At 46.4% G+C, this 12,295-nt stretch overlaps 8 non-coding genes across 8 annotated transcripts; all 8 read right to left on the bottom strand.

Annotated features, from left to right (window-relative positions):
- Positions 1–524: 524 nt before the first annotated feature.
- LOC142272888 (U2 spliceosomal RNA) lies at positions 525–715 on the bottom strand. Its single transcript, XR_012737680.1, has one exon. It is a non-coding gene; the product is annotated as a U2 spliceosomal RNA (small nuclear RNA).
- A 1,388-nt stretch (positions 716–2,103) lies between these two features.
- LOC142272886 (U2 spliceosomal RNA) lies at positions 2,104–2,294 on the bottom strand. Its single transcript, XR_012737679.1, has one exon. It is a non-coding gene; the product is annotated as a U2 spliceosomal RNA (small nuclear RNA).
- Positions 2,295–3,681: 1,387 nt separating this feature from the next.
- On the bottom strand, positions 3,682–3,872 carry LOC142272885 (U2 spliceosomal RNA). The gene has a single exon (XR_012737678.1). It is a non-coding gene; the product is annotated as a U2 spliceosomal RNA (small nuclear RNA).
- A 1,387-nt stretch (positions 3,873–5,259) lies between these two features.
- LOC142272884 (U2 spliceosomal RNA) lies at positions 5,260–5,450 on the bottom strand. Its single transcript, XR_012737677.1, has one exon. It is a non-coding gene; the product is annotated as a U2 spliceosomal RNA (small nuclear RNA).
- A 1,387-nt stretch (positions 5,451–6,837) lies between these two features.
- Positions 6,838–7,028, bottom strand: LOC142272883 (U2 spliceosomal RNA). Its single transcript, XR_012737676.1, has one exon. It is a non-coding gene; the product is annotated as a U2 spliceosomal RNA (small nuclear RNA).
- Positions 7,029–8,415: 1,387 nt separating this feature from the next.
- LOC142272882 (U2 spliceosomal RNA) lies at positions 8,416–8,606 on the bottom strand. Its single transcript, XR_012737675.1, has one exon. It is a non-coding gene; the product is annotated as a U2 spliceosomal RNA (small nuclear RNA).
- Positions 8,607–9,993: 1,387 nt separating this feature from the next.
- Positions 9,994–10,184, bottom strand: LOC142272880 (U2 spliceosomal RNA). The gene has a single exon (XR_012737672.1). It is a non-coding gene; the product is annotated as a U2 spliceosomal RNA (small nuclear RNA).
- A 1,387-nt stretch (positions 10,185–11,571) lies between these two features.
- LOC142272879 (U2 spliceosomal RNA) lies at positions 11,572–11,762 on the bottom strand. Its single transcript, XR_012737671.1, has one exon. It is a non-coding gene; the product is annotated as a U2 spliceosomal RNA (small nuclear RNA).
- Between the last annotated feature and the right edge of the window lie 533 nt (positions 11,763–12,295).

The following is a 12,295-nucleotide window of genomic DNA, read 5'->3' as shown; positions in this document are numbered from 1 at the left end:
TCAATGTCTATCATGACCTCTCTTTTAGAATGTCCAAGAGCAAGCAAACTATTCCTCCAGGAGAGGGCGCCAACAGACTACTAAAGAGATCATCATTACTCAAAGAAAACCCCAAAAACCAATGCATGATAGGAATAAACAGGTAACTTTCTTTGGAGTGGAAGCGGAGAGATCGCACCAGATGCCAATTCTAGATGTTATCACACCTGTGGTCACTGCAGCAGCAGGTGAATCCACTTTGTCCAAAAGGGATCTATTCCATTCAATTGCAAATGATCTAGATAAGACAGAGAACTGCAGCACGGGGACATAGCCGAGTTGGTCAGGTTGAGTGGTGATGAGTTTGCTATTTGGATGAATAAAGAAAGTCAAAAGTGTGAAAGATAAAAAACAAAAGGAGGAAGTGTGAAAAGTGAATGGGCCAAATTGAGGTGCATATGAAGACGTATGCTTTCTTCCAATTCATTAAATCGGGCTAATATGAATCAGGTGAATTGAGTTCTGCTTTTGGAAACTGGGTTAAGAAGGGGTGCACCGTTCCTGGAGGTACTGCAATACCAGGTCAATGCGTGGAGTGGACAGAGCAAGCTCTTTTTCCATCTCCCTGTTCTAAAAATCCATTTAATATATGGTCCCCAGATAGGGGACGTATCAGATATTAAACTGATAAGAACAGATACTACACTTGATCTTAGCCAAAAGGCCGAGAAGCGATAACCAGAATTGGTTTGGGCCTCGAGTGGCACCCTGGCCTATGCCGGACACATCTTAGGGAGAGAGAGCGAGAGGGAGACAAACCCACGCCTACACAAGACATTTTGTCACCCAAGCCAACCCTTGAAAAGGCTGCTTTGCAGAGCCAAAACAAGAAGAATGGTGCGTTTTGCAGCCGCCGCCACACTGCAATGAATCTGAATAACTCCTCCTTTAGGGCGCAAGCAACTCCCCTCCCCCTTGCAGTCTTTCCAATTCACGATACAAAAAGACGGACAGGACAGGTTGCCTGACTTTCCGTCACTGCCACCCTTTGCCATCCTTACCCGTAGAAAGCCCTTTCATCATCCCCAAACCCTAATCTTTTCCCTTTCCTTCCCAGCCCCCAAACCCTGCCCTCTGTACCTTTCTCACCACCCGCTTCCCTTCTCCTGTCATCCCCCTACCACCCGGGAAAAAAAGAGATTGCCCCCTCCTTCCACTAGCCCACCCTCCCACCCAAAGAACAACTTCTTCTGCGCAGCTTGTTTTCTAGGCAGCAGCGCTATTGTGATGTCATCGGGGGGCATTGTGACAAGCCGCCAGTGTTCCGTCTCTTCATGTTGTGCACAGTTCAAACGGAAAATACATCAACAGGCAGACTACAGAAAAGCTTACTATCAAAGGTTAGAGGGGGGCTTTCTCAGAGGGCTTTTTACAGTTTTTCTATTCCCAATTAGCCGTTTAAGTGTACTTATTGAAAGTAGTAATTCTTTCATAGGCCGCCCTTTCTTAGTATTTGACGTTCCTTATATTGCGGTATGAGGCTTCGCAGTAGGTTGCAAACATTCATCACCCATGACTGTCCCCAATTGAGCTCAGAAGCTCAATGTCTATCATGACCTCTCTTTTAGAATGTCCAAGAGCAAGCAAACTATTCCTCCAGGAGAGGGCGCCAACAGACTACTAAAGAGATCATCATTACTCAAAGAAAACCCCAAAAACCAATGCATGATAGGAATAAACAGGTAACTTTCTTTGGAGTGGAAGCGGAGAGATCGCACCAGATGCCAATTCTAGATGTTATCACACCTGTGGTCACTGCAGCAGCAGGTGAATCCACTTTGTCCAAAAGGGATCTATTCCATTCAATTGCAAATGATCTAGATAAGACAGAGAACTGCAGCACGGGGACATAGCCGAGTTGGTCAGGTTGAGTGGTGATGAGTTTGCTATTTGGATGAATAAAGAAAGTCAAAAGTGTGAAAGATAAAAAACAAAAGGAGGAAGTGTGAAAAGTGAATGGGCCAAATTGAGGTGCATATGAAGACGTATGCTTTCTTCCAATTCATTAAATCGGGCTAATATGAATCAGGTGAATTGAGTTCTGCTTTTGGAAACTGGGTTAAGAAGGGGTGCACCGTTCCTGGAGGTACTGCAATACCAGGTCAATGCGTGGAGTGGACAGAGCAAGCTCTTTTTCCATCTCCCTGTTCTAAAAATCCATTTAATATATGGTCCCCAGATAGGGGACGTATCAGATATTAAACTGATAAGAACAGATACTACACTTGATCTTAGCCAAAAGGCCGAGAAGCGATAACCAGAATTGGTTTGGGCCTCGAGTGGCACCCTGGCCTATGCCGGACACATCTTAGGGAGAGAGAGCGAGAGGGAGACAAACCCACGCCTACACAAGACATTTTGTCACCCAAGCCAACCCTTGAAAAGGCTGCTTTGCAGAGCCAAAACAAGAAGAATGGTGCGTTTTGCAGCCGCCGCCCACTGCAATGAATCTGAATAACTCCTCCTTTAGGGCGCAAGCAACTCCCCTCCCCCTTGCAGTCTTTCCAATTCACGATACAAAAAGACGGACAGGACAGGTTGCCTGACTTTCCGTCACTGCCACCCTTTGCCATCCTTACCCGTAGAAAGCCCTTTCATCATCCCCAAACCCTAATCTTTTCCCTTTCCTTCCCAGCCCCCAAACCCTGCCCTCTGTACCTTTCTCACCACCCGCTTCCCTTCTCCTGTCATCCCCCTACCACCCGGGAAAAAAAGAGATTGCCCCCTCCTTCCACTAGCCCACCCTCCCACCCAAAGAACAACTTCTTCTGCGCAGCTTGTTTTCTAGGCAGCAGCGCTATTGTGATGTCATCGGGGGGCATTGTGACAAGCCGCCAGTGTTCCGTCTCTTCATGTTGTGCACAGTTCAAACGGAAAATACATCAACAGGCAGACTACAGAAAAGCTTACTATCAAAGGTTAGAGGGGGGCTTTCTCAGAGGGCTTTTTACAGTTTTTCTATTCCCAATTAGCCGTTTAAGTGTACTTATTGAAAGTAGTAATTCTTTCATAGGCCGCCCTTTCTTAGTATTTGACGTTCCTTATATTGCGGTATGAGGCTTCGCAGTAGGTTGCAAACATTCATCACCCATGACTGTCCCCAATTGAGCTCAGAAGCTCAATGTCTATCATGACCTCTCTTTTAGAATGTCCAAGAGCAAGCAAACTATTCCTCCAGGAGAGGGCGCCAACAGACTACTAAAGAGATCATCATTACTCAAAGAAAACCCCAAAAACCAATGCATGATAGGAATAAACAGGTAACTTTCTTTGGAGTGGAAGCGGAGAGATCGCACCAGATGCCAATTCTAGATGTTATCACACCTGTGGTCACTGCAGCAGCAGGTGAATCCACTTTGTCCAAAAGGGATCTATTCCATTCAATTGCAAATGATCTAGATAAGACAGAGAACTGCAGCACGGGGACATAGCCGAGTTGGTCAGGTTGAGTGGTGATGAGTTTGCTATTTGGATGAATAAAGAAAGTCAAAAGTGTGAAAGATAAAAAACAAAAGGAGGAAGTGTGAAAAGTGAATGGGCCAAATTGAGGTGCATATGAAGACGTATGCTTTCTTCCAATTCATTAAATCGGGCTAATATGAATCAGGTGAATTGAGTTCTGCTTTTGGAAACTGGGTTAAGAAGGGGTGCACCGTTCCTGGAGGTACTGCAATACCAGGTCAATGCGTGGAGTGGACAGAGCAAGCTCTTTTTCCATCTCCCTGTTCTAAAAATCCATTTAATATATGGTCCCCAGATAGGGGACGTATCAGATATTAAACTGATAAGAACAGATACTACACTTGATCTTAGCCAAAAGGCCGAGAAGCGATAACCAGAATTGGTTTGGGCCTCGAGTGGCACCCTGGCCTATGCCGGACACATCTTAGGGAGAGAGAGCGAGAGGGAGACAAACCCACGCCTACACAAGACATTTTGTCACCCAAGCCAACCCTTGAAAAGGCTGCTTTGCAGAGCCAAAACAAGAAGAATGGTGCGTTTTGCAGCCGCCGCCCACTGCAATGAATCTGAATAACTCCTCCTTTAGGGCGCAAGCAACTCCCCTCCCCCTTGCAGTCTTTCCAATTCACGATACAAAAAGACGGACAGGACAGGTTGCCTGACTTTCCGTCACTGCCACCCTTTGCCATCCTTACCCGTAGAAAGCCCTTTCATCATCCCCAAACCCTAATCTTTTCCCTTTCCTTCCCAGCCCCCAAACCCTGCCCTCTGTACCTTTCTCACCACCCGCTTCCCTTCTCCTGTCATCCCCCTACCACCCGGGAAAAAAAGAGATTGCCCCCTCCTTCCACTAGCCCACCCTCCCACCCAAAGAACAACTTCTTCTGCGCAGCTTGTTTTCTAGGCAGCAGCGCTATTGTGATGTCATCGGGGGGCATTGTGACAAGCCGCCAGTGTTCCGTCTCTTCATGTTGTGCACAGTTCAAACGGAAAATACATCAACAGGCAGACTACAGAAAAGCTTACTATCAAAGGTTAGAGGGGGGCTTTCTCAGAGGGCTTTTTACAGTTTTTCTATTCCCAATTAGCCGTTTAAGTGTACTTATTGAAAGTAGTAATTCTTTCATAGGCCGCCCTTTCTTAGTATTTGACGTTCCTTATATTGCGGTATGAGGCTTCGCAGTAGGTTGCAAACATTCATCACCCATGACTGTCCCCAATTGAGCTCAGAAGCTCAATGTCTATCATGACCTCTCTTTTAGAATGTCCAAGAGCAAGCAAACTATTCCTCCAGGAGAGGGCGCCAACAGACTACTAAAGAGATCATCATTACTCAAAGAAAACCCCAAAAACCAATGCATGATAGGAATAAACAGGTAACTTTCTTTGGAGTGGAAGCGGAGAGATCGCACCAGATGCCAATTCTAGATGTTATCACACCTGTGGTCACTGCAGCAGCAGGTGAATCCACTTTGTCCAAAAGGGATCTATTCCATTCAATTGCAAATGATCTAGATAAGACAGAGAACTGCAGCACGGGGACATAGCCGAGTTGGTCAGGTTGAGTGGTGATGAGTTTGCTATTTGGATGAATAAAGAAAGTCAAAAGTGTGAAAGATAAAAAACAAAAGGAGGAAGTGTGAAAAGTGAATGGGCCAAATTGAGGTGCATATGAAGACGTATGCTTTCTTCCAATTCATTAAATCGGGCTAATATGAATCAGGTGAATTGAGTTCTGCTTTTGGAAACTGGGTTAAGAAGGGGTGCACCGTTCCTGGAGGTACTGCAATACCAGGTCAATGCGTGGAGTGGACAGAGCAAGCTCTTTTTCCATCTCCCTGTTCTAAAAATCCATTTAATATATGGTCCCCAGATAGGGGACGTATCAGATATTAAACTGATAAGAACAGATACTACACTTGATCTTAGCCAAAAGGCCGAGAAGCGATAACCAGAATTGGTTTGGGCCTCGAGTGGCACCCTGGCCTATGCCGGACACATCTTAGGGAGAGAGAGCGAGAGGGAGACAAACCCACGCCTACACAAGACATTTTGTCACCCAAGCCAACCCTTGAAAAGGCTGCTTTGCAGAGCCAAAACAAGAAGAATGGTGCGTTTTGCAGCCGCCGCCCACTGCAATGAATCTGAATAACTCCTCCTTTAGGGCGCAAGCAACTCCCCTCCCCCTTGCAGTCTTTCCAATTCACGATACAAAAAGACGGACAGGACAGGTTGCCTGACTTTCCGTCACTGCCACCCTTTGCCATCCTTACCCGTAGAAAGCCCTTTCATCATCCCCAAACCCTAATCTTTTCCCTTTCCTTCCCAGCCCCCAAACCCTGCCCTCTGTACCTTTCTCACCACCCGCTTCCCTTCTCCTGTCATCCCCCTACCACCCGGGAAAAAAAGAGATTGCCCCCTCCTTCCACTAGCCCACCCTCCCACCCAAAGAACAACTTCTTCTGCGCAGCTTGTTTTCTAGGCAGCAGCGCTATTGTGATGTCATCGGGGGGCATTGTGACAAGCCGCCAGTGTTCCGTCTCTTCATGTTGTGCACAGTTCAAACGGAAAATACATCAACAGGCAGACTACAGAAAAGCTTACTATCAAAGGTTAGAGGGGGGCTTTCTCAGAGGGCTTTTTACAGTTTTTCTATTCCCAATTAGCCGTTTAAGTGTACTTATTGAAAGTAGTAATTCTTTCATAGGCCGCCCTTTCTTAGTATTTGACGTTCCTTATATTGCGGTATGAGGCTTCGCAGTAGGTTGCAAACATTCATCACCCATGACTGTCCCCAATTGAGCTCAGAAGCTCAATGTCTATCATGACCTCTCTTTTAGAATGTCCAAGAGCAAGCAAACTATTCCTCCAGGAGAGGGCGCCAACAGACTACTAAAGAGATCATCATTACTCAAAGAAAACCCCAAAAACCAATGCATGATAGGAATAAACAGGTAACTTTCTTTGGAGTGGAAGCGGAGAGATCGCACCAGATGCCAATTCTAGATGTTATCACACCTGTGGTCACTGCAGCAGCAGGTGAATCCACTTTGTCCAAAAGGGATCTATTCCATTCAATTGCAAATGATCTAGATAAGACAGAGAACTGCAGCACGGGGACATAGCCGAGTTGGTCAGGTTGAGTGGTGATGAGTTTGCTATTTGGATGAATAAAGAAAGTCAAAAGTGTGAAAGATAAAAAACAAAAGGAGGAAGTGTGAAAAGTGAATGGGCCAAATTGAGGTGCATATGAAGACGTATGCTTTCTTCCAATTCATTAAATCGGGCTAATATGAATCAGGTGAATTGAGTTCTGCTTTTGGAAACTGGGTTAAGAAGGGGTGCACCGTTCCTGGAGGTACTGCAATACCAGGTCAATGCGTGGAGTGGACAGAGCAAGCTCTTTTTCCATCTCCCTGTTCTAAAAATCCATTTAATATATGGTCCCCAGATAGGGGACGTATCAGATATTAAACTGATAAGAACAGATACTACACTTGATCTTAGCCAAAAGGCCGAGAAGCGATAACCAGAATTGGTTTGGGCCTCGAGTGGCACCCTGGCCTATGCCGGACACATCTTAGGGAGAGAGAGCGAGAGGGAGACAAACCCACGCCTACACAAGACATTTTGTCACCCAAGCCAACCCTTGAAAAGGCTGCTTTGCAGAGCCAAAACAAGAAGAATGGTGCGTTTTGCAGCCGCCGCCCACTGCAATGAATCTGAATAACTCCTCCTTTAGGGCGCAAGCAACTCCCCTCCCCCTTGCAGTCTTTCCAATTCACGATACAAAAAGACGGACAGGACAGGTTGCCTGACTTTCCGTCACTGCCACCCTTTGCCATCCTTACCCGTAGAAAGCCCTTTCATCATCCCCAAACCCTAATCTTTTCCCTTTCCTTCCCAGCCCCCAAACCCTGCCCTCTGTACCTTTCTCACCACCCGCTTCCCTTCTCCTGTCATCCCCCTACCACCCGGGAAAAAAAGAGATTGCCCCCTCCTTCCACTAGCCCACCCTCCCACCCAAAGAACAACTTCTTCTGCGCAGCTTGTTTTCTAGGCAGCAGCGCTATTGTGATGTCATCGGGGGGCATTGTGACAAGCCGCCAGTGTTCCGTCTCTTCATGTTGTGCACAGTTCAAACGGAAAATACATCAACAGGCAGACTACAGAAAAGCTTACTATCAAAGGTTAGAGGGGGGCTTTCTCAGAGGGCTTTTTACAGTTTTTCTATTCCCAATTAGCCGTTTAAGTGTACTTATTGAAAGTAGTAATTCTTTCATAGGCCGCCCTTTCTTAGTATTTGACGTTCCTTATATTGCGGTATGAGGCTTCGCAGTAGGTTGCAAACATTCATCACCCATGACTGTCCCCAATTGAGCTCAGAAGCTCAATGTCTATCATGACCTCTCTTTTAGAATGTCCAAGAGCAAGCAAACTATTCCTCCAGGAGAGGGCGCCAACAGACTACTAAAGAGATCATCATTACTCAAAGAAAACCCCAAAAACCAATGCATGATAGGAATAAACAGGTAACTTTCTTTGGAGTGGAAGCGGAGAGATCGCACCAGATGCCAATTCTAGATGTTATCACACCTGTGGTCACTGCAGCAGCAGGTGAATCCACTTTGTCCAAAAGGGATCTATTCCATTCAATTGCAAATGATCTAGATAAGACAGAGAACTGCAGCACGGGGACATAGCCGAGTTGGTCAGGTTGAGTGGTGATGAGTTTGCTATTTGGATGAATAAAGAAAGTCAAAAGTGTGAAAGATAAAAAACAAAAGGAGGAAGTGTGAAAAGTGAATGGGCCAAATTGAGGTGCATATGAAGACGTATGCTTTCTTCCAATTCATTAAATCGGGCTAATATGAATCAGGTGAATTGAGTTCTGCTTTTGGAAACTGGGTTAAGAAGGGGTGCACCGTTCCTGGAGGTACTGCAATACCAGGTCAATGCGTGGAGTGGACAGAGCAAGCTCTTTTTCCATCTCCCTGTTCTAAAAATCCATTTAATATATGGTCCCCAGATAGGGGACGTATCAGATATTAAACTGATAAGAACAGATACTACACTTGATCTTAGCCAAAAGGCCGAGAAGCGATAACCAGAATTGGTTTGGGCCTCGAGTGGCACCCTGGCCTATGCCGGACACATCTTAGGGAGAGAGAGCGAGAGGGAGACAAACCCACGCCTACACAAGACATTTTGTCACCCAAGCCAACCCTTGAAAAGGCTGCTTTGCAGAGCCAAAACAAGAAGAATGGTGCGTTTTGCAGCCGCCGCCCACTGCAATGAATCTGAATAACTCCTCCTTTAGGGCGCAAGCAACTCCCCTCCCCCTTGCAGTCTTTCCAATTCACGATACAAAAAGACGGACAGGACAGGTTGCCTGACTTTCCGTCACTGCCACCCTTTGCCATCCTTACCCGTAGAAAGCCCTTTCATCATCCCCAAACCCTAATCTTTTCCCTTTCCTTCCCAGCCCCCAAACCCTGCCCTCTGTACCTTTCTCACCACCCGCTTCCCTTCTCCTGTCATCCCCCTACCACCCGGGAAAAAAAGAGATTGCCCCCTCCTTCCACTAGCCCACCCTCCCACCCAAAGAACAACTTCTTCTGCGCAGCTTGTTTTCTAGGCAGCAGCGCTATTGTGATGTCATCGGGGGGCATTGTGACAAGCCGCCAGTGTTCCGTCTCTTCATGTTGTGCACAGTTCAAACGGAAAATACATCAACAGGCAGACTACAGAAAAGCTTACTATCAAAGGTTAGAGGGGGGCTTTCTCAGAGGGCTTTTTACAGTTTTTCTATTCCCAATTAGCCGTTTAAGTGTACTTATTGAAAGTAGTAATTCTTTCATAGGCCGCCCTTTCTTAGTATTTGACGTTCCTTATATTGCGGTATGAGGCTTCGCAGTAGGTTGCAAACATTCATCACCCATGACTGTCCCCAATTGAGCTCAGAAGCTCAATGTCTATCATGACCTCTCTTTTAGAATGTCCAAGAGCAAGCAAACTATTCCTCCAGGAGAGGGCGCCAACAGACTACTAAAGAGATCATCATTACTCAAAGAAAACCCCAAAAACCAATGCATGATAGGAATAAACAGGTAACTTTCTTTGGAGTGGAAGCGGAGAGATCGCACCAGATGCCAATTCTAGATGTTATCACACCTGTGGTCACTGCAGCAGCAGGTGAATCCACTTTGTCCAAAAGGGATCTATTCCATTCAATTGCAAATGATCTAGATAAGACAGAGAACTGCAGCACGGGGACATAGCCGAGTTGGTCAGGTTGAGTGGTGATGAGTTTGCTATTTGGATGAATAAAGAAAGTCAAAAGTGTGAAAGATAAAAAACAAAAGGAGGAAGTGTGAAAAGTGAATGGGCCAAATTGAGGTGCATATGAAGACGTATGCTTTCTTCCAATTCATTAAATCGGGCTAATATGAATCAGGTGAATTGAGTTCTGCTTTTGGAAACTGGGTTAAGAAGGGGTGCACCGTTCCTGGAGGTACTGCAATACCAGGTCAATGCGTGGAGTGGACAGAGCAAGCTCTTTTTCCATCTCCCTGTTCTAAAAATCCATTTAATATATGGTCCCCAGATAGGGGACGTATCAGATATTAAACTGATAAGAACAGATACTACACTTGATCTTAGCCAAAAGGCCGAGAAGCGATAACCAGAATTGGTTTGGGCCTCGAGTGGCACCCTGGCCTATGCCGGACACATCTTAGGGAGAGAGAGCGAGAGGGAGACAAACCCACGCCTACACAAGACATTTTGTCACCCAAGCCAACCCTTGAAAAGGCTGCTTTGCAGAGCCAAAACAAGAAGAATGGTGCGTTTTGCAGCCGCCGCCCACTGCAATGAATCTGAATAACTCCTCCTTTAGGGCGCAAGCAACTCCCCTCCCCCTTGCAGTCTTTCCAATTCACGATACAAAAAGACGGACAGGACAGGTTGCCTGACTTTCCGTCACTGCCACCCTTTGCCATCCTTACCCGTAGAAAGCCCTTTCATCATCCCCAAACCCTAATCTTTTCCCTTTCCTTCCCAGCCCCCAAACCCTGCCCTCTGTACCTTTCTCACCACCCGCTTCCCTTCTCCTGTCATCCCCCTACCACCCGGGAAAAAAAGAGATTGCCCCCTCCTTCCACTAGCCCACCCTCCCACCCAAAGAACAACTTCTTCTGCGCAGCTTGTTTTCTAGGCAGCAGCGCTATTGTGATGTCATCGGGGGGCATTGTGACAAGCCGCCAGTGTTCCGTCTCTTCATGTTGTGCACAGTTCAAACGGAAAATACATCAACAGGCAGACTACAGAAAAGCTTACTATCAAAGGTTAGAGGGGGGCTTTCTCAGAGGGCTTTTTACAGTTTTTCTATTCCCAATTAGCCGTTTAAGTGTACTTATTGAAAGTAGTAATTCTTTCATAGGCCGCCCTTTCTTAGTATTTGACGTTCCTTATATTGCGGTATGAGGCTTCGCAGTAGGTTGCAAACATTCATCACCCATGACTGTCCCCAATTGAGCTCAGAAGCTCAATGTCTATCATGACCTCTCTTTTAGAATGTCCAAGAGCAAGCAAACTATTCCTCCAGGAGAGGGCGCCAACAGACTACTAAAGAGATCATCATTACTCAAAGAAAACCCCAAAAACCAATGCATGATAGGAATAAACAGGTAACTTTCTTTGGAGTGGAAGCGGAGAGATCGCACCAGATGCCAATTCTAGATGTTATCACACCTGTGGTCACTGCAGCAGCAGGTGAATCCACTTTGTCCAAAAGGGATCTATTCCATTCAATTGCAAATGATCTAGATAAGACAGAGAACTGCAGCACGGGGACATAGCCGAGTTGGTCAGGTTGAGTGGTGATGAGTTTGCTATTTGGATGAATAAAGAAAGTCAAAAGTGTGAAAGATAAAAAACAAAAGGAGGAAGTGTGAAAAGTGAATGGGCCAAATTGAGGTGCATATGAAGACGTATGCTTTCTTCCAATTCATTAAATCGGGCTAATATGAATCAGGTGAATTGAGTTCTGCTTTTGGAAACTGGGTTAAGAAGGGGTGCACCGTTCCTGGAGGTACTGCAATACCAGGTCAATGCGTGGAGTGGACAGAGCAAGCTCTTTTTCCATCTCCCTGTTCTAAAAATCCATTTAATATATGGTCCCCAGATAGGGGACGTATCAGATATTAAACTGATAAGAACAGATACTACACTTGATCTTAGCCAAAAGGCCGAGAAGCGATAACCAGAATTGGTTTGGGCCTCGAGTGGCACCCTGGCCTATGCCGGACACATCTTAGGGAGAGAGAGCGAGAGGGAGACAAACCCACGCCTACACAAGACATTTTGTCACCCAAGCCAACCCTTGAAAAGGCTGCTTTGCAGAGCCAAAACAAGAAGAATGGTGCGTTTTGCAGCCGCCGCCCACTGCAATGAATCTGAATAACTCCTCCTTTAGGGCGCAAGCAACTCCCCTCCCCCTTGCAGTCTTTCCAATTCACGATACAAAAAGACGGACAGGACAGGTTGCCTGACTTTCCGTCACTGCCACCCTTTGCCATCCTTACCCGTAGAAAGCCCTTTCATCATCCCCAAACCCTAATCTTTTCCCTTTCCTTCCCAGCCCCCAAACCCTGCCCTCTGTACCTTTCTCACCACCCGCTTCCCTTCTCCTGTCATCCCCCTACCACCCGGGAAAAAAAGAGATTGCCCCCTCCTTCCACTAGCCCACCCTCCCACCCAAAGAACAACTTCTTCTGCGCAGCTTGTTTTCTAG

This window comes from Anomaloglossus baeobatrachus, unplaced genomic scaffold, assembly GCF_048569485.1.
Source record: "Anomaloglossus baeobatrachus isolate aAnoBae1 unplaced genomic scaffold, aAnoBae1.hap1 Scaffold_3567, whole genome shotgun sequence".
NCBI lineage: Eukaryota > Metazoa > Chordata > Amphibia > Anura > Aromobatidae > Anomaloglossus > Anomaloglossus baeobatrachus.
The sequence above is the reverse complement of the archived record's forward strand: the minus strand, read 5'-3'. Positions and strand labels throughout refer to the sequence as shown.